At 32.6% G+C, this 9,807-nt stretch overlaps 1 pseudogene; it reads left to right on the forward strand.

The window, feature by feature from the left end:
* Positions 1-316: 316 nt before the first annotated feature.
* LOC149566036 ((Iso)eugenol O-methyltransferase-like) lies at positions 317-1,835 on the forward strand (annotated as a pseudogene).
* Positions 1,836-9,807: the final 7,972 nt, after the last annotated feature.

Genomic DNA, 9,807 nt, shown 5'->3' on the forward strand with positions numbered 1-9,807 from the left:
TTTCACTATAAAAACAAAAACAAAAATATTTGATAGACCTGCCATAACATGTGTTGAACGCGTTAAAACCTCACCCTCACTCTCCACGTTTTATCATTTTCTTTCCACGTTTTAACTTCTTCTTTCAATTGGTTGTCATCTGCAGTTTGACATCGTTCTTTTCTTCGAAAATTCCACATGTAGATCGTTGGGCATACGACAAATTCAAAAACGTGATGATCTCACTTTGATCCCCTTAACAGAGTTTTTCTCTATAAAAGGAAGTGAATTGTTAAGAGATTTATTCAGATCTCTTTGCTTCACATAAAAAATAAAAATGGAAGCCCATCTTTACCTTTATGAGATGATTCTTTGCGCTGCAAAGCCCATGGCTCTCAAAGCTGCTGTCTTGCTTAACATCCCCCAAATTATCAGAGAAAAGCCTCTCTCTGTTGATGAAATTCCTCAACATATTTCTGCCTCCACAGAAACTAAGGTTGTTCCCTACAAGGAGTACTTGTTTAGGATTCTGAAGCTGCTGGCTTCTTGTGGAATTTTCACTGAAGATGTGGATGAGCAAAACAAGCAAATGAAGTATGGGTTGAACAGTGTTTCCAAGCTCCTAGTGAAGGAAGGAGATAGGGATTGTTGTGTGCCATTTGTGATGTTACTTACAGACAAAGCTTACCAGATAAGTTACCACTAGTTTCAAGATGCTGTCCTGGAAGGTTGTCATCCCTTTATAAAAGTCCATGGCATGAGCCCTTGGGAATATGTGGGCTCAAATGCTGTAGCCAACAAGCTTTTTAATGAGGGTATGGCTTGCCATACAAAAGATCTCATGGCTTCTGTGGTGAAGATGTATGATGGATTCAAGAGTGCAAGGAGTGTGCTGGATGTAGCTGGAGTGGGATCTGCATTGTCTGTTATAATTGCTGAATATCCACGCATACAGGGCATTAACTTTGACTTGCCCCATGTTATTGCAACTGCACCTCCCATATCAGGTGAGTAGTGGACGGCTTAAACATCGCACACTAAGGTTTGATTCTTAGACTAAAAGCTTGATTCATAGTCAAAGTTGACTTATTTTTCCAAGCTTAATTTATTTGTTAGTGTTTGACTTTAAGGATGCCTAGTGAGCAGTCTCATCTCAATTTTGAGTTCAAGTGTAAACTACACATTTTGAACTTTAGATTGTTTAGCTGGTATGTTTTAAATTATATGAACTTCTCCAATAGAGCTCATCTAATTGTATAGCTTTAACTTTAATTTGTCTCATGCATTGCAATTGCACCTTTGGTGTAGGAGTGAAGTGTGTTTGTGGCAACATGTTTGACAAAATTCCATGTGGAGACATAATTTTTATGAAGGTAAAAGATATGTCATTAAGAAACAATATACTTTAGTATTTTTTGGCTTCTTATCTTTCTTTTCTATATCAACATTATGCTCATTTAGTAATTCATATAACAATTATTGTCTTCTTTTTTCATTTCTTCACTTTATTTGTTAGATCAATACTTATGTCTATAGAAGCGCTATTGTTATATTTATTGCAGTGGATTTTACATGATTGGGATGATGAGAAGTGTGTAGAAGTTTTGAAGAAGATCTATGAAGCAACACCAAAGCATGGGAAGGTCCTAATTGTTGAAGCACTACTGGAGGGTTCTCAAGGAAGCACAAATCGACTAGGATTAATGTTTGACATTCATATGACCATCTATACTATGGGTGGAAAGGAGAGAACCGAGAAAGAATTTAGCCAATTATTTTTCAAAGTAGGGTTTAAGAGTTATAGTATCATGAAACTGTCATTTCTCCAAGTACTTATAGAAATATCTAAGTCTTAAAGTATTTGTACAATACTATAATATTATGTTCTTATTTAAATAATCCTAGAAGTATCCCTCTTAAGACATAGTTTTATCTAAATTTATAAAGAAAATGATATTATGTTCTTATTTAAATAATCCTAGAAGTATCCCTCCTAAGACATAGTATCCCTCTTTTGCAATAATATTAAGTTGTGAAAAAATTGATATCAAGTTGTAAAAATACATTTCTATATGAAGAAGGATTTGATATATGACATTGAATTTTAATATATTCTCTATTATGTGTTTTAATAACTATAATGGTGAATGCTATAAAGTCCTTAAATGGTAAATGATTAATATTGAATAGCACTTTTATCATTTATGTTATCCTTTCTTCAAAATTCATGATCAAGATCCTATTATAAAATTATCTAAATCATGGCCATAGGTTAACCTATAGTGCCTCAAAAACAATCCAATCTCTAAACACATTTAACAAAGTCCAACCCCATTTTCTTTTTCTAGGATGTTAAACTAGCACTTGCACAAGGGTGCAAGGGTTACGCCAATAGTTTTATATATATCAAATAATGTCAGATTTTCTATACATAGATAACATTACAAAGATACTTTTAAAATCTTTATTATTTTTTCTTCCTCTCAAACCATGGAATACACCCTATTAAACCTTTCTTTCATCAATGTTTGTCCTTTCTTTTCAATAATTTATCTTCTATGAAAGTTTTGTTGGTATCTTTGCACCCTTTCTCATGTATAATGAACTTGATATGATCTTGGTGATTATGGCATGTACATGACTTATCCTCCTCCAAAGGCATGGGTGCTACATGAGCATTGGCATTTCTATTAATGAAGTATAAACTATTGTAGTGGTTTCCATCATGATATGTGACATGAACTGTGGGTGTTTCTAAGCTATGAATATTGTAGATTTGGGATTCTTGGCCCTTCAAATAGTGCACATGAATGTTAGTTTGAGTCACCATGGAGGTTGCATAAATCTCACAATGGTCTATCCAAGTTCCATCTTCTACCATTTTTTCATAGTATTCTTCAAAATTCATGTCATCTTTATGAGAAAAGAAAAGCTCAAAGTATGAATGATTCTCCATAATGTACTCCACTACCATATTATGATACTTTGAGTGTTGCTCTTGGTCACCTTCAAGTTGATATGCTAGGGCTTTGAATTTTTTTTTTTTCATCTAGTAGCATTTACACCACTCCTATCTACAATCCATTATGTTGAGACTTTATTTCTACTTGGCTCTCCTCGTCACTTTTTACCTCATCCAAAATGACAATTAGTTGAGATTGTTTTTCTTCTTATTTGATGGGCATGTCTGACTAAGAAAGAGGTATTTGTGGTTAAATATTTCTTTAACATATAATTCAAATAGATAACGAAATGTATAATTCAACCTTACATATAAGTCTTAAGCAATGTATTTCAAAAGTGAATAATGCTATGTTCAACTATTTTATAATGGTCTCAACCTTTGCCTAAATTATTGAATGTATTCATGTGTGATCCTAGAAAATATGAAGACAACCAATTGTAGAATCCATTTAAATGCAACCCTAAATAATAAAAATTAAATAAATTTAATTTTATGAACATGCACATGAGACAATACCTCTCAAGGTGTAGAAGACAAATAGTTACAATCAGAACTAATTGGAGAGCCAAAGCCAAAGTTAATACATCTTTTGTAAGATGTGAGAATCCAATACTAACTTCTCTTCTATATATAAAAATCACTTAGATTTCCTTGACATATTTTTAGGAGAATACAATTATTGCATGTCTACAATATATTGACATGATTCTACTTGAAGCAGTGATAGGTACAATTTTTGAGCTTTATCGTGTTCAATAAAGTAAGATATTATCAAATTCATTTCCTTGTCACGATATTTTACCATATACAATGTCTATACTTGCATTCCATTGTGTTATTCTTTTCCATCAAGACTTTCAATCATACTATAGGATAGATCATTGATCTATTATTCTAATTATCTATATTTCTATATCTCATCCTATTCTTTTATAGTATAATGATAAACAAAAATAGAAACACACAATTAAATTCATAAATAACTAAGTGAAATTTCATTAAAGAATATATTCAACCACTACAAAAGAAAGAAATAAACAATGTTTTAAAAAATATTAAAGAATGCCAAAGAAACAAACAACACTTGTTGTAACTACTGAATTAGTAATTTTGAGTTAAAATGAAAAAATGTCACAACATTAACCGTAACATGGTAGCTTTACTTCCATTAAAAGTTTTTTATCAAATAAAAAATTTAGCTTTGCAACATTGAGTGTGTTTCTAATTTATTTTTAAAATTTTGCTTCAAATTAATTAAAAATTTAAAACAAATATATTCTTTTTTTTTTATCGGTAAATGGCCGATGCCTTCTATTATGTTATATTAATAAAATTTAAATGGTTACAAGAATTTTTCCATTCTAATGGGCACTAGTAGGAAAGAATGAAGCAAGAAAACCTCCAATCTTGCCTGGGACCAAAGTCCTATATTTTTACATAAGTAAAAGGGGCATACCCTAGTGTACAATAATTAGATGGAATGACATGATTAAAGGATAATCTTGAAAGATTTGATCTTTTGATCCATCTAAATTATGGATGGTGCATAATATGAGTTAAACTATTTGTCCTAATATCTATAAGACATCACAAATTAAACATCAAATTACGTTAATGGTTAGAAAAAACATTATTTAGCATAAATCATAATGTGTTTGTGTACTAAATAATCTGAAGGGGGCATAACCCATCAAAATGACAGTAGGAAGTTAGAACCCGAAACACTCCAAAAGAAAAAAGATTAGAGCATAAGCTATATCATAAAAAGTATATTTGAAAATAGTTAAGGGAAAATAGTCCATTGAAGATGAAACATGTTTAATTAAGATATTAAGGTATCAAATACCATATGTGGCAAATGTCAAGCTGAAAAGGAAAGAGTGACATGCATAAAAATGAGGTTAGAACCAAAATAACAAACTGGAAAGAAATCCTCATGTCAAAATCACAGAAGCCATCAAAACTAGTTCATGAATATGAGAGAGATGATAAGAAGTAACGATCATAATATATTCTAGAACATGATATTTATAGAGAAAAACTATATGAAAGTTTAGTTATGAACCAACTGGAAGACTGCTTATAAAATGTAGCCTTATAACAAACTTATGCAAGAATTCATGTCTACAAAGGGAAAACAACCAACTTAAAGTATAAAAACTAAACCTAGATATAGATTCTATACCCTATACTTAACTAGGTTAGATTAATACAACAAAATTGGACCAAAACAACAACTATAGTTGTCAATTTTGTTTCTTAAAAACCATTATAATCTCCAAAGCTTCATGAATATTTTTGGCCTTCGAACCCAATGGAAACTCATAGGTAGACCTACCTCTGCTTGATTTTTCATAGTTTGGGAGATAGAATTCCACGTCTTCCAAGTTGGAGAGGTCCACATTCAAATGGATGTATGCATCATAGGCCCACAGATAATTCAAGATCAAGTCTCTACCTAAGTCCTCAATAATTCCTCTCCATCTCAACAAGAAGTTGATGCTTGCTTCCATCCTCAACCACTCTCTGGAAAATTAAATGTTATCTTTGATAACCAGACACAGATGCCTAGGGCTGCTAGCAAGTTCTAGGCTTCCCAATTCATGTTCCATATATGCTTCTAGAAGGGGGATTCGTAGCCTTTCATCAATGTTAGCTACCACTATCTCTAGCCCTAGTAACCAACATGGGTTGAAAAGGTTGTAACTAAGCCTAACAATTTCTCATTTCTTAACCCCACCCTAGCAAAGCAACCTACACATAGCCCTAGAATGTCACTATTTGTTCTCTACATATAATCATAGTTGAAAACCCCCTCACCCAACAATCTACTTATTGCAATTCGACTCATGTCATCTATTGGCCAAAACATCCTATTCCATCTTTCTTGTTTAACATGACCATAGAAGGCCATAGTGTGATTTTCAAAAGCATGATATAAAACATTATTGGTATCCATGGAGAACTAATATCACAGATCAGAGGGCTACAGTGTAGATTAAAACTCCAGACCAAAATCTGTTAATTATAGATTTTAGAAGCAAAATTTCTAGAACCCGCAATGATGACATAGTCACCCAAATGGGTTTGTAAATGTCACTCAATTTCATAATTAAGAGGATTTTTATGCACAGATGAAAGATACGCATCAAAATCTAGTACAAGGCCCAATTAAATGATAAATAAAATCATGATATCATAAGGTTGGGAGGGAGAACTAATTTAGCAAGTTATCCTATTTCACTTTGGTTGAATATTAACTAATTTTCTCCATCAGTACCTTTATTTGCTAGGCTATCAGCTTCCATGTTTCCTTCTCTGTAGATATGCAAGAATCTTACCTCTTCAAATTTTTCTAATATTTTAAGGGTTGTTTCTAGTCTAGAGTTTATGATCCAATTTGGTGTTTCCCCTTTCCTGAGAGTGTTTAGTATAATCTGTGAGTCTCCTTCAATTATAATCTTTTTAATGCTAAGGCTACTACATAGTTTTAGACTTTCTTCTATTGCTTCTAATTTTTCTATGTTATTGGTTGTTATTTATAGTGACTTAGACCTTTTTGCAAGCCAGTTTCCTAATTTTTCCCTAACAATACATCTTATGCCTACCTTGCCTAGATTGCCTCTAGAAGGTCCGTCAAAATTTAGTTTCTTCCATCCTATCAATGGTGGTTTCCATTTACATTCTTTCCTTGCTAAATTGTTTTTCTTGTTGTAAGAGAGGAAGATTTATGATGAGAGGCCATACTTTTTAAATCTTTGTATCCCATTCTATAAATAATCCTTCTTCTTTCAATCTTTTCCTTAGATCACTATTCATAACTTCTATAATAGCCACTTCTATTTTTGTAAGGAGAGCTTCCAAGTTAAACTCTTGATTTTGAAACATGCATTGGTTTCTTAATTTCCAGATTTCCTAGGTTAGGATTGCTAGGGTGATATTCCAAAGTTTCCCATATACATTATTAGGAGGGTCTTTTGGCCAGCCTATTAGGTGATCTAGCCAATTTCTTGCTAGGGGGACTGTCCACTTGAGTTTGTATTTGAGCCACCTCCGACATTCATGAGTGTATTTACAAAGGTATAAGAGATGTTTTGTAGTTTCTTCACTTTCTTTACATAGTATACATCTAGAGGGACCTTCGAGACCCATTTTTTTAATTCTATCTATTGTTAGTATTCTCTTCCGCATGGCCACCCAAAGAAATATACCTTCCTTGGGAAGCCCTACTGAGTCCCAACATAGGTTTATTGGGAGGACACTAACATCCCATCTTTGAGAATTTGTGATTATTCTATAGCCTTCTTTGACTTTATAAGTTCCATCCTTAGAAGCTACCCAAATCAGTTTGTCCTCCCTATTTTTAATTAAAATTGAGTGATTTTTAAGGATGTTTATAGAATATCTTGATCCGCCTGGTTGAGGCCCCAATTAGTGAGGGGTTTCCATTTCCAACTCTTTTATGACTCAGAGTAGTTTTCCTATATATAATCTTTCACTTTTGAACCCCATATTGTCTTAAGGTGAGTAATGGCTCATGAGGTAATTTTTGATAAATTTATAGGTGGATGTCCATTCCAAGAGTCCTCCTAGAATAGAGCTTCATTGCATTTCCCAATATCCCATGTAAGGTATTTGGATATCAGATGTTGGCATTTTGCTAGGAAGTTCCATCCTAAAAAGCCTTTAGGGGGCTCTCTGATTCTAAATAATGAGGTCTTATCTGATGAGTTGAGGTATTTGTTATAAAGGATTCTGGCCCATTTCCTATCCCATTCTTGATATGGTCTCGAAACTTGTTTAGCTACTAATGCTTTGTTCTACCATTCTAGATTTTTGATTCCTAAGCTCCCAACTTCTTTGGGTTTACAAATTTTGTCCTAGCTAATTAGAGACACCTTCTTTTTATCCTCTAATCCATTCCCAAAAAAGTCTCAGAGTTTCTTTTCAATTTTTAGGTTTATGTTCTTAGGTAAATGTGTATAGGAAAGCTGATAGGTGGGAATAGCTGATAAAATAGCTTTAATTTTAGTAGTCTTCCAACTTTGGTCAGCCATCTTCCTTTCCAAGTCTCTATTTGGTTATCAATTTTCCCTACGATGTGCTCCCATCCTGGGTTGGTCTTGCTACCTTTGTCTAGGAAAATTGCTAGATATTTAAATGGTAAAGTGCTCTTTTTGAATCCCAATTTGTTGCATATCTGGTCTTCTCTTTCCTTTGATGTATTGAAGAAGAAGAATTCTGATTTTTCAGCATTAATTCTTTGTCTCGAGGCTTTAGTTTATGTTTCTAGAATATTTTCATGTGTTCAGCCTCATTCAAACTGTTGATTCCTGTAAGGATTGTGTCATTAGAAAATTGTTGATGAGTTGTATTTTCTACATCATTTGTTACTTTGACTCCTTTAATTTTTTATGTAATTGCATAGATTTGATTGCTCTTCCAAATGATTTTACCATAATGATAAAAATAAATGAGGATATAGGGTCTCCTTGTCAGATCCCCCTTGAAATATTGAAAAAACATTCTAGAGTACCATTAATGAGAAGGGAAATTTTTGGGGTGGATATACATTGATATATGATGTTTATCCATTATTTTGAGAAGCCAAAAGCTTCAAGAGTTTTACATAGGAGTTTAGGGAGAAAGCTTTTAGGACGGTTGGCTAAAACTCTTGAGAATACTTTGTAAATAGTATTACAAAGTGTGATGGGTCTAAAGTCACCTGGTTCTACACATAATTTCTTTTTATGGATAAGGTTTAAGAAGGTGTGATTGATTTCTAATAAGAGAGATCCTCCATTTCTAGAAGCTTCTAGAGCTTTCCATAAGTCCTCACCTAGAATATCCCAACATTGTTGGAAGAAGAATGCTTGGAACCCATCTAATCTTGGGGATTTGTCTAGATTAATGTTGAAAAGCGTGACTTTAACTTCTTGAAGAGTAAATTTTTTATTAAGGATTCTATTAGCTTCATCTATGATCAACTTGGGAATATATTTTAACATTTCCTCTTGTTCTACCTTGTTTGAAGAGTTCAAATTATTGAGGGTATCTTTGAAGTAGTCAATAAAGATTTCCTCTATTTTTTCTGGGTTTTGAATTTTATCACCTTGCGGATCCTTTATTTTTGTTATGTTATTATTTATTTTATTATGTAGTGTATTATGGAAGAATTTCATGTTGCGATCTCCTTCTGACACCTACTTCTCTCTAGATTTTTGCTTCCAGAATATTTCTTCTTTTGCTAATATTTCTTCTTGTTTTAAAAGGTACTCTTTTTCTATTTGATAAGTTTCATTATTCATTCCATTAAGGATGATTTCTTTCTTTAATTTATCTAATTTTTCTTCAGTATCTAGCTTTTCTCTGAAGATGTTTTTAAATTGTGTTTTATTTCATTTTATAATTTTTTCTTTTATGCTTTTTAGCTTTGAAACAAAGAAAAACATTTTTGAACCTTGAAACTTTTCTTCCTCCCACCATCCTTTTATTTCATCCATGAAAGATTTGTCCATAAACCACATCTTTTTGCATTTAAAAGGGTTCCTTCTTGGTTTAATCTGCTCTTTGATTTCTAATTTTACTAGAAAGTGATCTAAACCTACTATTGGTATTTCTACATTGACTTCTTTATCCAATATGCTAAGCTCTCCCTTTAGGAAGAATCTGTCTAGTCATTCTGTGATATAACAAAAGCCTTTTCTTCTATTATTCCAAGTATATAAGCCATTTTTGGTAGTGATATCTATAAGGGAGTCCTTCTGGATCTAGTTTCTAAAGTCTTCCATAGCTCAGGCGATTGAGCTTATTCCACCATATTTTTTCTATTTTCTTGAAATAACATTAAAATCTTCTCCTAT

This window comes from Cupressus sempervirens, chromosome 3 (assembly GCF_028749045.1).
Source record: "Cupressus sempervirens isolate cs-2001-9-10 chromosome 3, ASM2874904v1, whole genome shotgun sequence".
In the NCBI taxonomy this organism is placed as follows: Eukaryota; Viridiplantae; Streptophyta; class Pinopsida; order Cupressales; family Cupressaceae; genus Cupressus; species Cupressus sempervirens.